This window comes from Rhinatrema bivittatum, chromosome 1, assembly GCF_901001135.1.
Source record: "Rhinatrema bivittatum chromosome 1, aRhiBiv1.1, whole genome shotgun sequence".
NCBI classification, from domain to species: Eukaryota; Metazoa; Chordata; class Amphibia; order Gymnophiona; family Rhinatrematidae; genus Rhinatrema; species Rhinatrema bivittatum.
The window spans coordinates 72,284,886-72,303,457 of NC_042615.1; the positions used below are offsets into that span (position 1 = coordinate 72,284,886).

At 42.4% G+C, this 18,572-nt stretch overlaps 1 long non-coding RNA gene across 1 annotated transcript; it reads left to right on the plus strand.

Annotated features, from left to right (window-relative positions):
* The first annotated feature begins 5,686 nt into the window (after nucleotides 1-5,686).
* On the plus strand, nucleotides 5,687-14,756 carry LOC115079970. The gene is made up of 3 exons (XR_003853471.1): nucleotides 5,687-5,803; nucleotides 13,246-13,409; nucleotides 13,981-14,756. It is a non-coding gene; the product is annotated as an uncharacterized LOC115079970 (long non-coding RNA).
* Nucleotides 14,757-18,572: the final 3,816 nt, after the last annotated feature.

Consider the following 18,572-nt stretch of genomic DNA (forward strand, 5'->3'; position numbering starts at 1 on the left):
CTTGAGGGCCTGCTCTCCCTGGTTCGGTGCCTATATTCAACTACTTCTGCCTGCTGGGATCTCCACCTATACAGCTACCAACTTACAGGCCGATTCAGTAAAGTCCGCAGGAGAGCGGACGAATGCCTGCTCTCCCGGCGCACGCACAGGCGAGTGGCCTGTGCGCGCGATTCAGTATTTAAATTAGGTGGTGCGGTAGAAACAGGCAAAAGGAGGCACTAGGGACACTAGCGCGTCCATAGCGCCTCCTTTTAGCCCGGAGCGGTGGCTGTCAGCAGGTTTGACAGCCAACGCTCAATTTTGCCGGCGTTGGTTCTCAAGCCCGCTGACAGCCACAGGCTCGGAAACCGGATGCTGGCAAAATTGAGCGTCCGGTTTTCGACCCGACAGCCGCCGGCCCATTTAAAAATTTTTTTTCTTTTTTTTTTTTACTTTTTTTACCCTTCGGGTAAAAAAGCAGTAGTGGCAGTAAGGGCACAGAAAAGCAGTTTTTACTGCTTTTCTGTGCCCTTTCCCGGTGCCAACAGAAACTAGCACCTACCTTTGGGTAGGCGCTAATTTCTTAAAGTAAAATGTGCGGCTTGGCTGCACATTTTACTTTCTGTATCGCACGGGAATACCTAATAGGGCCCTCAACATGCATTTGCATGTTGAGGGCGCTATTAGGTGTTGCGGGTTGGACGCGCGTTTTCCGCCCCTTACTGAATAAGGGGTAAGGGAAAACGCGCGTCCAAGAGCAGGTTAACAGTGCACTCCGTCGGCCTGTTAGTGAGTAATCTAACATTCTCAGTCTGTCTCATCTACAGCTCTGCTGCACTGGGAGCCTGCATCCGGATCTCCCTGCACCATCTCTGTGAGACGGGTCCCCTCTGCTGAGGGTCCCTGGACTGCTACCTCTGGATCACCTCACTACTGCCACCTCTGGTGGTATACCTCAGTTATATAATAAAAGACTAATCTCTGTGTTTGCGTGTCTCGAGTCTAGCCTAGTACTGTGGTTCCTCACGGGGCTCCTCCCTGTGGGCGTGGTCATCTCCATAGTACCCAAGAATCCACTCAAACACCTCAGAACCATAACACTCCTACAGTGGTATAAATAGTTGACTTATATGAGAGCCTTATAAAGAGTTTTTCTCTCTCTCTGGAGCATAAAATGATGAATCTAGGTCTAATTTAACATCTAGGAGCTATAAATAATTCCATTCATTTGATCAATTATCAGTAAAAGAAGCTAGAAACCTTTCAGCATATTTATTGCTGTTATAGCCCTGGTCCACTCAGAAGTTAAGCTATCTGGAGAACTATGGCAAATAAGGTCTAATCCTTGATTGTGTGCCTTTGGGTCTAGTCTCTGCATTTTATTCCAATCAGGTTACATGGGCTTTTGAAAATGTCTATATTATAGGCTAATGTTTTGCACACAAATACTTTTTAAAATTGCCCCCATAGTGTTACTCTGGAAGCAGTCTCAGAAGTCAGTACAGAAAATAAAGATAGAAGGCCGAATGCAGGGACTCGGTGCAAATCTGATATGATACTTAACATGCACTTTGAATTGCCACTGATTTGAGTATTCAAATGTATTTTAAAAATAATGCACATTTTATCAACTGCGTTTCTAACTACTATCCTCTGAAAGTACAGAAATCATTTGGAAATCTTGCAGGGAGAGAGGGATTCTCAGGAAAGAGTGACAACAGCAGCGAGGAAAGTCATGCACAAAGGCTTGCACACATCAGAGCCAACAGAAATACAAAACAGTCTTCCTTTCTTGCCTAACACAAGTCAAATATAAGTAATGTGCACTTGTGCAGCAACAGAGAGCAGAAGTGCAGGTAATAATATTGCATTCTACCATTGCTGGCAAGTATAGGGACTTACATACAGTCCAGCAGCAGTAGTTAATTGCAACTGGTTTGAGGACCGGTTTGAGCACTACTAACTTATAGCAATCAGAAATACATGTTGATGCATACAACAGGGAAAAAAAACCAAGACTGGATCAAACTGTCCTAAAACAAAACATGGAGCCATTTTTTACATTGCTCATTAAAATGAATAGGGAAAATTGGTTAAATGAAACCAATATAAAACTCCTCTTACATAGTTTCAAAATATGTCAAACTGTCAGGTTAGCGTCTCAATAATTGTAATGTCTCCTATGTCTTTTCATAACATATGAGTTATTTTAAGCACTTTAAAGCTAATGATATTTTTAACTTACATAGTAAACATTTTTTTTCCCCAAACCAGAGGTTAAAACAGTTTTTACATAATCTCATCTGCTGACCACCATCACCAAACTCCAGTTTCTGGCTTTTTAAATCAATTTTTAATCACAGGAACCTCCTGGGAAAAACGGGTGGGATAACTCTATTAATATTTACTTTTGACCCAAAATTCAAAATGTGGTCAGATCACAAGAACCCCTAAACCAGACCAACGCTGTCAAACAAATGCATTTTATTAATATTTATCCATTTATTTATTTATTTATTTATTTATTTAACTCTTTTATATACTGTCCTTCATGACATGGATCATATCAGATCGGTTTACAAGGAACCTAGGGGTTAACATACATTAACAACTGATTAACAAGAGGACTATAACTGGGAGCAAAGTTACATTTAACAAGGTGTAGCAAAACTTGGAATCTGGAAAGGAGACAAGGAAGAGGGAGGGAGAGAATAACCATTGGGTAAATAGAAATTAGCTAGATGTCTAGCGAGGAACGTTAAATTGAAAGGCTCCTAAATTCGGACCGATTATAGGAAAGCTTGGCGGAATAGCCACGTTTTGAGTTTTTTCCGAAATGTTTGTAAGCAGGGTTCAGGTCTGAGGTCTGGTGGGATAGAATATGAGAAAGTTTATTAAACTTATTGCCACTGGATTTGCCAGGGTGCTTTCCAGGGGCTGACACTCATGTGGGAGCCTCTCTCTATGCTCCTCACCAAAAAATGCCACCTTTTTAAATGTTAAATCATTAGTTAAATCATTAGTTTAATTTTTATTTAATTTTAAAACTTTTAAATTGCCCTCAGGCCTTCTTTGGGGAAGCCTCTTGCTAACATCCCTTGCCAGTATCGGCGAGGACCCTAATAATGCGCTGGGACTTTGATTTCAGCCCCAAGGCTGTTGCTTTAATTACACAGCATCAACATCTCCAGTACGCTCAGCTGTACCATCGCGGCACAGATTAATTAAAAAAACCCAATAATTATCAAGCACTTTGGGCCATCTTCTTCAGGCCACCAGTAGCTCTACAGGCTTCCCGTAGCCACTTTTGGCACTAACACGGCTGACTGCCACTTTCATTTTAATAGCGGCTCTTTGCTATGTCCGGTCTTGGGGGGAATCCATGGAGCGGCCGGCCCTCCTCTTGTGGCTCCCTGCCGATTTCATTTTCAATTGTGGCTGGATGCTGCTAGTAGCAGGGTTGCGTTGCTCCTCCTGGGCCTCAGATAAACATTTTAAAAAAAACCTCGGGGCACTCTCCCACAGGCCTCCTTTGCCCTAGTACATCAATGGGCCATCACTGCTGGGCTTCCCTAAGCCCACCACAGGGCAGGTGATTATTTTATTATTTATTTCTATTACTCTTATTTACATTGGCAGGTGGTAGCAGACTTTAGCCCTTTCTGGAACCCAGTTTGTATGTGACTCTTGAGTCTGGCCAGCATACCTCACCATTGATCAATGACTGGAAAATCCTCCCCATCCAGGAGCTATGAATGTCTCTCCAGCATCCCTAGCCCCAACCAGCACGGAGCAGAAGCCTGATCTGGGAATCAAAACCAGGTCTTCCACATGTCAGTGCATGGGGCTGGTCCTTGTTAAGCACAGATTATTAATGTTGTTTTCTTATACTGAAAAGTGATTTAAGAAAACTTGAAGCGTGGTCGAAGATTTGGCAGCTGGGATTCAATGCCAAGAAGTGCAGAGTCATATCTGGGGTGCAGCAATCCAAAAGAACTGTATGTGATGGGTGGTGAAAGACTAATACGCACGGACTGGGAGAGGGACCTTGGTGTGATAGTATCTGATGATCTGAAGGCAGAGAAGCAATGCGACAAGGTGATAGCTAAAGCCAGAAGAATGCTGGGCTGCATAGAGAGAGGAATAACCGGTAAGAAAAAAGAGGTGATAATGCCCTTGTTCAGGTCCTTGGTGAGGCCTCACCTGGAATACTGCATTCAGTACTGGTGCCCGTATCTCAAACAGGATAAAGACAGGATAGAGGCAGTCCAAAGAAGAGCGACCAAATTGGTGAGAGGTCAGCATTGTAAGACTTATGAGGAGAGGCTGAAGGATCTGAATATGTACACCCTGGAAGAGAGGAGGTGCAGGGGAGATATGATACAGACCTTCAGATACCTGAAAGGTTTTAAGGGTGCACAATTGTCAACCTTTTTCCATTGGAAAGAAATCAATAGAACCTAGGGGTCATGAAATGAAACTCTGGGGAGGTTGACTCAGAACCAATTTCAGGAAATATTTCTTCACGGTGGTGAATGCCTGGAAAGCCCTTTTGGAGGAGGTGTGAAGATGAAAACAGTGAAGGAATTCAAAGGGACATGGGATAAACACTGTAGATCCCTAAAGGTTAGAGTTTGGAAATAAAGAAAAGAATGCATGGGGGTAACTTGCTGGTGTGGTAGTTGCTACCATTACCAATTAAGCTTTGACACCGTTAATGCAACTCCATCATTGCTCTTTGCTTTAACGGCAGTGGGAAAAGGACAATTGGATTCAGAGAGCAACGAATGAGGGCCCCGACTTTTACAGTCTGGGGAACAAATAAACATGGGGGTAACTTGCTGATGTGGCTGTTACTACCCTTAATCACTAAGCCTGATATTTTTGATGCAGCTCCAACATTGCTCTCTGCTTCCATGGCCAAGGGTTAAGGGAAATTGGATTCAAACATCATCCAATGGCCTTGACTTTAAGGTCTGGGAAACTGATAGGCATGAGGGTAACCTGCACAGTGCAACAGATACTGGCAAAAGCATAAATTTGCTGAGCAGACTGGGTGGATCATTTGGTCCTTTTCTGCTGTAATCTCTATGGTTCTGTGTATTTTATGTTGCAATATTTCCTTCTCTTCAAAGTTCTTTGGCTACCACATCCTTTGGGCTTTTCTTGATAGCAAATATCTTTTATTTGCCCTGGCTTTTAAACAGGCAAAACAAGAACAGTTTCTACTAAATGCCAGATGCTCCCTGATTGCCAAATATGCTATATAGGCAGCAGGCTGCAAACGTGGCCTAAGGCAAGTGGGTAGAGTTGGAATCTTTTCCAGTACTTCATCTGAAAACTTGTGGGAGGGAGAGAAAAAGATATCAGGCCATTCTCATTCCCATTAAAACAGGTGGTGCTGTTTGCACTCAATTGCTTGTTAAAATGTTGGAAACTGGGAAGCTGCTAAATAAAACATGTTACACTGTCAGACTGGGAAGCCAAAGCTGAACATCCCCCTCCCCGCCTGTGTAAAACTTAAACTGCTAGAACATGGAGACATTTTCACAGCTTATGTGCACTCTTACCCCTAGCAAATTCAATGTTTAATCCAGATTTGTAAATGAGCTATTAAAACAATTTCCTGTTGAGTACCGACTTCTCTCACTGTGTGTGTCAGTCACAGTTTGGAACAAGTGTTACTTTGTCAGCAGCATGAGTTGCAGATTAATGAGTGCGGCTATGGGAGAGAGTGGCTGTGATTTCTCATCACAGGCTGGAGTCCGGGACATGGATTGTGGGCAGAAGGCAGGAAGCCCTGAAACTTCTCACTTGCATTAAGGTCGGCGCACCAGGCGGATTATGTGCAGCAGGGGGGTCTGTGTGACTTGGTTTGCAGTCTGATCAACATCTGATCGGCAGAGATTGATATGTGTCCTGATTTTCATGCATTTTCTAAAAGTAAAGATTCAGGCATGTAAACATTTATATCTGTCAACCTGGGAATGCTGACGATTAGATCTAGAGATTCTGGACAGATTTCCTGAGCCTGAGAAAAGGCTGCAGTCTCCACTGGGAAACTGGACGTCAGCATCTCAGAAGGACTCTGTTCATTACTTCAAGGGCAGCAGTTTCCGTTATAACTATCACTTAATTTAAGCGTAATTTTCTTTCAAATCTGCACTTTTTGGAAACTTGTTGCCGATTCATGTGTCTAACACCTACACTGAGTTTTGCTATGCTGCTTCAGTAAAATTTGCCTATTGCAGCTCTGTGATCTGAGCCTCATTGTCTCCGAGTGCCAGCCACTGCATACTTAAAAGCAGGCTTGGCAAGCAGTGAGTAGGGAATTGCACTCCTTTGCAGATGTTGTCACCAAATCTCATCATAAAGAACCCTGACCTTTTTACCTGCAGCAAAGGAAGCTAGCCAAGAAATGTATTGTTAGGCCAGTAAGAAGGCTTCGATTTCTCTTTTGTTGACCTTTATTTCTGTGCATTCACATGCATTAACATGGCAGCCATGCTGTTTTAGCCCCTATAGCAAGAAACCTGCACTGAAGTTTGGACACTGAATGTTGGGAAATGGTTTGCATCTAACTGATTTTCATAACCGCATCCCTTTAGAAGTGGATTTTTCTAGAGCTTTCTTTCATTCTTTGGTGAACTAGCATTTGTAAAACCTTAGTCTAATTCATGTTTTTGAAACCACACCCTACTTGCAAATGATTTGAATGTAGTTTATGTCTTCAATATGCAGAAATGTAACCCCCCCTCTCCGGTTTAAGAGCCAAGAAGATAGGGGCACACAAGGTCCCCGAGGCCAGTCCTTTCACTTTCACTCAGACACAGTCCAAGGGCCCCAGGACAGGGTTCTTTTTCCAATGGGGATGGGGGGGGGGGGGGGGACTCAATCCTCCAGGGCCCAAGATGGCTGGGGTGACTCGATTTGTTGCCCTAGGGGGTAGCAGGTCTCTATTCACTTTAAGGGATGTGAGTGCCATCAATAGACTCTGGAGGCTCAGACTGAGTGTCCACAATTAAATCTTTACTGTCAGATTTCTTAAATGCTAGAAATGGCACTTTCACAACACTCCTTGTCTTTACAGTTCTCCAGTTTACCTGTGCATACGTCTCTCAGTATTAGGCAGGGAAACTCTCACCCTTTCTGTTTTAGACAAGCAAGGTTCCCAGTCGGGCAGGGTATCCTTAGATGGGATGGAAAACCGCCTTCCAAAAATACTGATTGTCAAAAAGAATTACAGTCTCTGCACAGTCTCCCCTAAGTGTCTCTCTCCCATGGGTGGGGTGTCCACCGAATAATAGAAATGTAGATCTTACTCTCAGTTCTCCTCTTCAGTTGTCTCAATAGGATATTTCTTAGGAAAAGCCCAGTAGGAGGGAACACAGCATCTCTCTACAGAAATTCCTTCTTCAGGCAGGAAGGGTGGCCAAAAGGTTCCTCCTGGGAACTCAGAAAAAATCTTCACACAAAGGTAGAAAATCTGGAATCCTCCCGCAGTGGGTCACCATCGGGAATCTTCCCTACCTCCTGATTTAACCTTAGCTGGCAGACACCCTGCATTCCTCTACAGGAACCCAGGACTCTCAAAGGAGAACGACTAAAAAGGCAAAAACATCCAAAAATCTTAATCAGAACTGATCCCCTTCCCACTAGGGTACTGGCACAGGATGTGTAACCCAGTACCCAAACAGGGGAACCACTGAAGGAAAACAGTCCTGCTCTCTCTTACTCTTAACCAAAATGCCACACCTAGAATTGCTGCAGCTTTGTTTTATAAGCAGCAGGGGGCTGGCAATTCCAGCAAACTCAGAGGAGGAGCAGTGCTGAAATGGAGCACCCCTCCCTCCACTACCTTTCCCAGCCTAGCTTCAGGGCTCAAGACTTATCATGAGGATCCCAAATAATTATTACATAAATATGTGGGAAAATGGAAAAGAACATTTTCTGGAATTCTGACAGATTTGGATGAAAATCTGTGGAGAGTTTTATTTATTTTATTTATTTATTTATTATTTTTATATACCGACATTCATCTCAATTGAGATATCACACCGGTTTACATTCAGGTACTGTAGGTATTTCTCTATCCCCAGAGGGCTTACTGTAGGTATTTCTCTATCCCCAGAGGGCTTACAATCTAAGTTTGTGTACCTGAGGCAATGTAGGGTAAAGTGACTTGCCCAAGGTCACAAGGAGTGACAGCGGGTTGAGTTTTGGTATTTTCCAACATGGCATGATTGGTAATATAATTCTCATTTTATCTCTCTATGTCTATCCTCAGTCAAAACCTGGTTATTTCATAACAAACTTTTCCTAAACTTATCAAAAACCAAAATAATGATTTTTGGAAACCCTTTGTTTGATAACATTCCTAAAACCATCTCATTTGATGATGCAATCATCAACATATCAAAACATGTCCGAAATCTTGGTATTACTCTTGATACTAAATTAGATATGCAAACCCACATCAAATCTGTAAGTCAAATCTTCATTTTTCAAACTACATCTCCTGAAACATATTAAGCCTAATGTTATAAAATCAGGGGTTGGTGCGCGCAAGGGGGTGCACACTAGTGCAACTTGCGCGTGCCGACCCCTCAGGGGGACCAGCTGGCTTTCCCCGTCCCCCCCCCACCTTTCCCTCCCTGTCCCACCCCCCCAGCCCGAAACCCCCCTCTTGCCTTTGTTGTGGAAGTTACGCCTGCCGGCTGAGCAGCCGTACGGAGGCCTCTGGCCCCGCCCCCGCCCATTTTTTTGAGGCCCGGGACTTACACACGTCCCAGGGTTTTACGCACACTGCCGGACCTTTTGAAAATAGGCCCGGCGCGCGTAACCCTTTGAAAATCTGCCCCTAAATTCTTCTAAATAAATAAATAAATGAAATTGCCAATTCAATGACAAATTATCTAGGTCAGTGGTAGGCAACTCAAAGCAATATAGTCTGAGTAAAGACTCAACAGAAATGAGTTAACAAAATGGTGGAGAGTCTGTATCTTAAGCTCTATGAAATGGGGCTTAGGACTTAAAAAGATATGCCTAGGAAGAGAGGATGGGAGGGATATGATAAATAATTTTAAATGACTCAAAGGTATAAATAATGCAGAAGAAGCACACATTTTTTCAGTAGAAAGTCACAATATGAGGCTCAAAAGGGGACTAAGGAATAACATTAGGAAATATTTATTCACAGAAAATGTAATGTATGCGTGGAACAGCCTCTTAGAAGGGCCCCCTTTGTGGGTTGGGAACAGGTCTGGCTTCCAAATATCCAAAAATACCAATTAACCTTATTGTCAGACTCAATGTATGCAGAGATACAACATCTGCTGAACATTCATCCTGGATCCAGGTGCCCTTGTCTCTGTTCTTATTAAACAGAGAATTTGATGGAAGTTAAGGACTATAAGGCCCATGTAGTCATAAATAAGGATCACCTATGTGAATTTTGTTACTGCTTTTACCTCCTCTTGCCCTTCTAAGAGGCTGTTCCACGCATGCATTACATTTTCTGTGAATATTCCTTAGTCCCCTTTTGAGCCTCATATTGTGACTTTCTACTGAAAAAATGTGTGCTTCTTCTGCATTATTTATACCTTTGAGTCATTTAAAATTATTTATCATATCCCTCCCCATCCTCTCTTCCTAGGCATATCTTTTTAAGTCCTAAGCCCCATTTCATAGAGCTTAAGATACAGACTCTCCACCATTTTGTTAACTCATTTCTGTTGAGTCTTTACTCAGACTATATTCTTCTGCAGATGTGGCTTTGAGAAATATCATCTTTTTTCTATTAGTAGTACCTATTCTTATGCACGCTAGCATTTCTCTGGCTCTGGCCATATTGTCAGCCTGTTGTCAAACTTTCAGATCAACAGATATGATTGCTTTGAGATCTCTTTCCTGTTTGGTGCACATCAGTATCACATTCCCTTTGTGTATCGCTCATTGGGGTTTATGCTTCCCAAATGTAAGATGCTACACTTTTCTTTGGTGCTAAATCTTAGTTGCCAAACACTTGTGCAATCCTCAAGCTTTATCACTGCTGATTTTTCTTTTTTCCATCTGGAGTGTCCACCCAGGTCTGAATACCATCTGAATACCATCTGAAAAAAAAGAGAAACATTTCCATCAAAATCTTCAGCAATATCACTTATGAATATATTGAAAAGAGCCAGGACTAGGACTAGTCCCTGAGACAGCTCACCGATAACACCTCTTTACTTATACCGCAGCACATCCAAGTGGAGTCTGTAGGATTCACATTGCAAATTTTACCACCATAGGGACCTGGTTCCAGTGGCAATCGCCATCTGCCCTTAAGCAATGGCTAACCATATTTACTTCTCCAGATGGTATGACATCTTAACTGAAACTGGATCAAAGCTAACAGTTTGGCTCTCTGGGAATATTGCAACAGACTAACTACTTGCACGCGATACTCTCTGTTCTTTCTCTGATGTAAGGCTCTGTCATACGTCACTCCAGGTTTTATGAACTCTGATAGGCTGCGTTAGTGCTATGATTATAATGTCATCATGGGCACGCACACAACCTCCTCCTTCCTGATCCTTTGCATGTTTTCCTCTATATTGTGATTCTTCAGTGGGAATAGTAGAAATGATGTGTTGCAGCAAGACAGAAGTGATTTCTGCACAGAAAAACACATTATTGAGTCCAAACTCATTTTGGGCCCCATGCTGGCCACAATTTTTGTGTAATCCCCTATCCCCTGCCCACATTGCAAAGGGGCATACTGGGTGTGGTCAATTTCTGAGCATAAGGAGAGGCTTCACTTCAAGGTATTTATAGTGCAGTGTCCTAGACCCATAAAATCACTCTCCACATTGAGTAGTGTTCCAAATCAAGTGTTTAATGTAATAAAAATTCTTCAATATAGATCATTTGACAAACTGTGAATTTACCCTTAGATTCATCAAAGAGAGAGAGATGTAAAGGGCCAGTAGTGGGAAATTTCCCGTGGCGCCGGATGATAATGTCACCACTAAAGCACTATAAAAGGGCTCATCCTCTCCTGCCTCATTGCCTCAGTAACAGGTCCCACTACTTTAGCAGTTAAGCTTGTTGCCTCAGCCTCTGACTTTAGTTCCAGCCTTGTCTTTAGTTCCAGCCATGTCTTCAGTTCCAGCCTTGTCTTCCATGTTCCTTGCCTGGCTGTGCTTCTCCATCCCTACTTCCCTTTTGGATGGTTTCCTGGTTTGAATTCAGCCTGATCTTGGATTCCCCTGACTGCTGCCTGCCACAACCACTGCCTGTTACTGGATACGCTTGACCGCAGCCCGACATCGACCACTGCCTGTTACCAGATTTGCCTGACCGCCATCTGACCAGCGCTTGGACCTTGAACCTTCTGACCTCTGTCTGTTTCGATCCAAGGATGACCACCTCTGCATCAGCAGAGACCCTCTGGCACCCAAAGGCTGAACCCGAGGGGAAAATGGGTTTGTATAGGCGAAGCTCCAGCAGGTTCTCTGCTTTGTCTGGGTCCATCTTCCGACGGTGGGAAACCTGCAAGGCTCCTCCATGCAGATTGCACTAATCCCACCTCTGCCCAAGGGTCCACTAATGCAACAGTGAACAATGAACAGAAATATTTTTTAAACATTTGAATTCTGCCCTCTCAGTCTCTACATATTCCTTGCACGTCACCTTTGAGTCTTACAGTCTCACTATTGCATTGCCTCCTGTCCTGTATATGTGTGTGTGTATATATATATATTGTCGCCTATTTTTCTCTTTCTGCAATCTCTTGTAGTTTATGAATCCTAACCTTTTTTCTTTCTCTTACCTTCTCAGCCACTTCTTTAGAAAACTACAGTGTCCTCTCTTTCCTCTGACTTTTATTTGCTTTCTTAACAAAATGGTTTGCTGCCTAGGATGGAGGAGGACTTCGAGAGGGCATTAACTGGATAGAATAAAATAGGGGAAGCAGAACATTGGGCAAAACTAAAAGGAGATATTGTAAGGGCAACAAATCTTTTTCTTAGGAAAGTAAATAAAGATTAGAGCAAAAAGAAGACACTGTGATTTTCTAAAGAAATGGCTGAAAAGATAAAGGAAAAAAAAAGTTAGCATTCTTAAACTAGAATATATCGTAGAAAGAGAAATAAGGCAACAATATGTACCCTTCTGTTACCACTCGCTGGAGCAGTTCTACCTGGAGACAATCAAGGATCTCCTTGCATCTAGCTGATACTGCAAATGTTTTTTCTTGCCTTTAATGGCCTTTTTCTTTTTTCAAATATTATATCTACAAATGAAATCACCTAGCAATAGATCCTCTCCTTTTTATAGCAATTTTTTTTGACTATCTTCAATTAAATATGTATCCATTTCTTTTGCCTAGAAAGAAAGTCTATATATCACTCCAATATATAAATGGATGTTTTATTCACTCTTTCCAGATTATCCAACAGTGCCTCCTCACCTCATATGACCTGCAGTTCTATTATTTTATTATTGTTTTTTTTCTTCCTATCCTGTTCTTCCTGAATAGATTATAGCCTGGTATACCTATATCACAATCATGGTTCTCTATGTACCTCATCTCTGTTACCTCCATAATATTCAAGCCTGTTCTATGACTGCCTCTGAATCTGGGAATTTATTTTCTATGCTATGGGAATTAACATACATAGGTTTCCAGATTTGCCTTTTCTTCCCATTCTCTATAAAAAAAAACAAACACATTTTCAAAATGTTATGAACTTAAAAAATAAGCATATATACATGTAAATAGAATGTACTGATATATATGCTATGTTGTGAAGTTCAAACATACATGTGTAAATATACACGTTTAAAAAGGTCTAGGGGTGTTCCAGGGCGGGGCCAGCAGTTACGTGTGTAAATTGCTATTTTATAAGAGACTTTCGTATGTAGATTTGGCAGGTTACTCACATATATTTACACCTATGCTCATTATCTGGCATAAGTGAAATTGTATAAATGCTGACTAATGGGTGAGGGGGGGGGGGGGAACAAATGCAGGTAAATTACATTTGTAAAATTTCCCCACATATATTTTTAAAGTAAGAAGTAAAAATACATGTGTGGAGTAGTTGCGTGCTACTTCTTCGGATAAATTCCAACTAAGTGGTCCCTAATTTACTTACCTGGATCAGTAGCACTTTTAAGACTTATCAAAGTAGCAGCAAAACTGCTACAGAACTTATCCGGCTAAGCTGAATATCCATTTGCGCCTGTGCATCTTTTACTGTGTGTGTGATTATATGACAGAAAGTGTGGAAGCAGAAAACTTACTCCCTGAAGCAGCTGTTAAGGTGAAACACTGGCCAGGTCGGAGTATCACTAAATACAATGTTTGAAAAAAGAAAAAAGGTCGTTAAAGGCATGAAGAAACATTGTTGAAAATAAGAGCCGTTCAACCAAACTAAAACCAGGTAATCCGAAATTGCTTAGTATCTTTAAATACGAGAGTTGTAGGTTCAATTGAAAATATGTTTCTTGCTTCCAGAGGCTTTCCTCTTATTTTTAAAGGAATGAAAAAGAAAATTAAAAAATGTTGGTATAATAAAAATTAATGGAAAGGGTAGGTGCAAACCACAAAAAAACAGGAGGATTTTCCGACTTGTGATTTTACCCTCTACCAAATTGATGAGAATTCTCTTGAATTTGCCATCTGAAGCTAAAAATAAAAAAGTTTTTTTTTTGTGCAATGTGCTTTAAATATTAATGGTGCAAATTGTTCCAATAGTAGTTAACTATTGTACCATCTGGGTAGATTGATGCATACACAGGTTATAAAATATTGGGTTAGATCTGTGCATGGCCATATACATGCACATATGGACATGCACGCAGGTCTTTTTAACGTTATACAGTACACTCTGTGTTTAATGTTTTAATTACCTTAGGGCTTTGTCCACCCATCCCTGATGATCCTAGTTTAAAGCCTTTCTTAGTGCAGATGTGCCAATCTGTTTTGTAAGATACTGCATCTCTCTTTGACAGGTGGACTCTATCTCTGCTCAGCAGTCCTTGGAATATCATTCCATGGTCCAGGATACTGAAACGCTCTTGTCAACTCCATCTACACACCCATTCATTCATTCCCAGAATGCGACCTTCTCTGTCTTTGCCTTTATCCTTGACTTGGAGAATTGAGGAGAAAACCATCTGTGCACTTATCTGCTTCAACCTCTCTCTCAAAGCCAACTTCGATGAGCAGCTGTGGCTTTTATTACTTTATGTAACCTGCCTCTGTTATAGTTTCGGCTTACTGGTGCAAAGGGAGGGGTAGTAACCATAGAAGAGCCAATATTGCAGGTTCATTCACCTGGAAGGGGGTACGACAGTGTCCCAGAAACCCCTTCCCCATTGCTCAGCAACTCTAAATACACTGACAACAGTTGTCAGAGATTTTTAACTTTTACTGGACGCAACTCAAGATCAGACAGTAGAAAGAGCAGGGTGAAACCGAAGCCCACAAGTAGCACTCACAGGAGACAAGGAAAAAAAAGTCAATAAAAACACACTCTGCAAAAACAGTCAATCATGCAGCAGTATCAGTTACTGATAGCAGCTGGCTGATTACTCAGTTGCACCTTTTTAACAGTAAATATATATAGCATAAATAAAATGTTAGGTTCCCTAAAATTGTTGGTGTCTCTAAATGAGCACATAAAGTTCACTGGTGGGGCCCATTTTCTGGAGTGGCTTAGTGGCAGGCTGGGGTTTTATTTTCCTTGTCTTTGATACACACTCCTCAGTGCAGTTCCTTGCACAGCATAACCCTGCCTTAGAAATGCAGCAGAGTTGGAATTTCTGGGGATTGTGCTCTTCTCTTGCCTTCCTTCATTGGTCTGGAGATTTTATAGCTCCTGGGGGTCATCTGACTTCCTTCTTTTCTGGGCAGCTTCCTCCCCTCCCCCCTTCCAGCTTGTTTCTTTTATCTGTTAACCCTTTGGTGGTGGGTTCTGTGGATAGCAACTGAAAGACATAAAACTGTTTTAGCTCCAGTTTTTTTTTTCCCCTCTCAGCCAGGACAAGCATCACGCTGAATGCTGCACAACCTTCAGCTTTTACCAAACTCCTTGGTTCTTTTCCTTGGTTTTAGGGACAATTAAAGACCCCAGGCTAAGCAAAACAAGTCTAAGCAAAACAAGTTTTATTTTTATTTATTTTTAATTTTTATATACCGAAGTTCTTGTGGGAATTACAAATCACTCCGGTTTACATAAAACGATGAACTGCCCAACAGCGGATGGGGGCTTTACATAGAACTGTAGAACATAAGGAACAATAAAACCGGATGTCAATTTAACATAGTAATAATAAATATAATATAATATAATATGTACATACAATTTAACTATTTAACGTAGTAGAGATGACCTGTCAAATCTACCATATAGATACAATAAGAGTAATATAGTGAACTTATGGATTCAAAAATTGATTGAGCAGTTGTGGAGTCCTGATAGTAGGAATTGGTGAGATGTCGATAATTTAGGGATACTATTATTTAGGAAGTCCTCTTGTCTAAGTATCATTGAGAATCTGGGAAGGCTTGTTGGAAAAGCCAGGTCTTCAGTCTTTTTTTGAACTCTTGATGACTGGGTTCTAGTCTTAGATCTGGGGGGAGAGCGTTCCACTGGTGGGGTCCAGCTGAAGATAATGCTCGTTTGCTCAATGCTGATTTTACTTGTGGGACATGCAGTGTTCCTTTGTATGCGCTTCTAATTGGTCTGGAAGATGTATGCGGTTGAAGTTGAGTGCTTAGCATGATAGGAGCCAGATTGTATATTGCTTTGTGTACTATTGTGAGTATCTTATAGAGTATCCTATATTTGATGGGAAGCCAATGTAAGTTACGAAGGATTGGGGTGATATGGTCTTTTTTGTTAGAACTTGTGAGGATTCTAGCAGCGGAATTCTGTACCATCTGTAATGGTTTGATGGTGTTGAAGGGTAGACCTAGCAGAAGGGAGTTGCAATAGTCGAGCTTTGATAGTATGATGGATTGCAGTACGAGCCTGAAGTCCGAGAAGTAGAGGAGGGGTTTAAGTTTTTTAAGGACTTGCAGTTTGTAAAAGCAGTCCTTAGTGGTAGTGTTTACGAACTTTTTTAGGTTTAGATGGTTGTCTAGCCAGGCTCCAAGTCTGAGAAATATTGCTCGAAGAGGGCCAAAAACCTCCGGTTTGGCTTCCTGTCCCAATTCATATTAACGGTTGTAACATAAGATCGGAGGGGGGGGGGGGGGGGCCAAGAAGGTACTTTTTGGAGAACCACATCACATTTACGTTTTCTTTACTTTAATTAGATTTATAAACCTTTCAATCTAAAAATCTCAATGGTTTACAGCAGAGCATGCATACAATTAAACCACATATTTAAACCCAAAAACATAAAACAAAAAATATATTTAAACCATACAATATATTTAAAACCAAATAACATAGAACTAAAAATATAAAACAATACTTTAGTAAAATAATGCAGAACCACCTGCTATAAGCTGGTAAGAAAAAACAGCAAAGACGGTTAAAAGATGTCAAGGTCCAACAACTCTGCTTATGTTGTTAAGGGCAACTTAGTCCATTAATCGGTATATGCCAACTCACTGTTGCGTCCATTGGTGCTAGATGGCTTCGCCCCGTTTGCCTCACCTTATTCACGGCTCCTCCCACTTACCCAGGAAAGATGGCTACCGCAGCGTCTTCAAGCCGACCTCTCCGGCATCCCCGGAACGGCTATGGTGCGGCCTCCCACCATTGCTCCTCCCAGGTACCTACTAGGGTGTGCGCACCCCACGTATTTATACCACCCTTGGCGCGAACCTCGAGGGCGTTGCCTCATGATGATGTCACACCATCCGGGTATATTATCTTCACTAGATTGCTAGCTCTTTGAGTTAGCAAGGACTTGAATTCGTTCTTGTCTATGCCGCTTCCATGCTGCTCCTGGAAGCTCTCTCTCTGCCCTTCGGGGTAACTGCTAACCTGGGTACCCGTTCCTCGGGGGCCCTCTGCTTTATATCAGGTGCCTTACAGGGAACAGGAATTTGTTCCTCGAGGGCCTGTTCTCCCTGTCTCGGTGCCTGTACCTTCTTCAACATACCTGGTGGAATCAAATACCAACAGCAAACACCTAGTGAGTACTCTAACTCTCAGTCTATCTCATCCACAGTATCTCTTAGCTGGGAACCATGCTGTGGAACCTCCTTTCTTCATCAAGGAGAGAAGGGCTCCCTCTGCCGAGGTCCCTGAGACTGCAACTTCCAGACTGCCTCACTACTGCCACCTCTGGTGGCTCTGTTCAAGCTGTTTAATAAAGAACTACTGTGTTTTGTGCATTACGAGTCTAGCCTAGTGCTGTGGTTCCTCACGGGGCTCCTCCCTGTGGTCGTGGTCATCTCCCACAGCACCCAAGGATCCACCAAAAAACACTTAACCATAACACTTACATCAGCAGTAGATCAAAAGCCCACGACTATCTGTTATGTTTATGGGAGAATGTGAATCCTGGGCTGATATAAGAGGTGTCTCTGCCCACATGGAGGATCCCTGTGGCCCTCACCATCAGCAGGTGCAGACTCAGTGGTGTGGAACACAGCTAGAAGTAGAGACTTTATTATAAATGGAGAAAACAATAATGTCCACAGAATAGTAGATGTTGTAGTACAATGCTGAGCAATAGGGAATGCCCAGAGTGAGACCACAGACGAGAAGATCCGGTAGTGGCCTGCGGAGTGGGTTATGCCGGGAATCCCCTCTGACGAGTGTAGGCACCTCAATAACACAGATCCGGTAGTGGCCCGCGGAGCGGGGTATGCTGATACTGTCGTTATGGTAGATGTTGAAGCACTGGTAGAGATGCTGGAACCTGGAAGTGGCTCCTGAAGTTGGTGTGCAGATATTCTGTAGTGTAGGAAAGCTGAATGACTTCTATTGAAGGAAGGCGGTAGTGGCCCGGGATACGGGGTATACCACGTAGAATCCTTAGCATAGTTCGTATAGTAGAAGAACATAAAAACATAAGAAATTGCCAAGCTGGGTCAGACCAAGGGTCCATCAAGCCCAGCATCCTGTTTACACCAGAGGCCAAACCAGGCCACAAGAACCTGGAAATTACCCAAACACTAAGAAGATCCCATGCCACTGATGCAATTAATAGCAGTGGCTATTCCCTAAGTCAACTTAATTAATAGCAGTTAATGGACTTCTCCAAGAACTTATCCAAACCTTTTTTAAACCCAGCTACACTGGGTTGAGTGAATTTTCTCTGATTAGTCTTTTCCCCGATTAGTCTTAAATGTGCTACTTGCTAACTTCATGAAATGCCCCCCTAGTCCTTCTATTATTTGAAAGTGTAAATAACCGATTCACAGTAGAGGTACTCACAGAAGATGGTTCCTGGAGAGAGAGAGAGAGACCTGAGAAGTAGGTCTGTAGCATTCAGGCAGGTAGACTCTCTGAGGATAGCCGGGAATGCAGGGGAGCCCCCGAGGAGCAGGTACTCAGTGTCCAGATGCCAAGACCAAGTCAGGAACAGGAAGTTCTTGAAGAGGAGAATTCAGCAAGATGGAACTCCTTGATAACTAA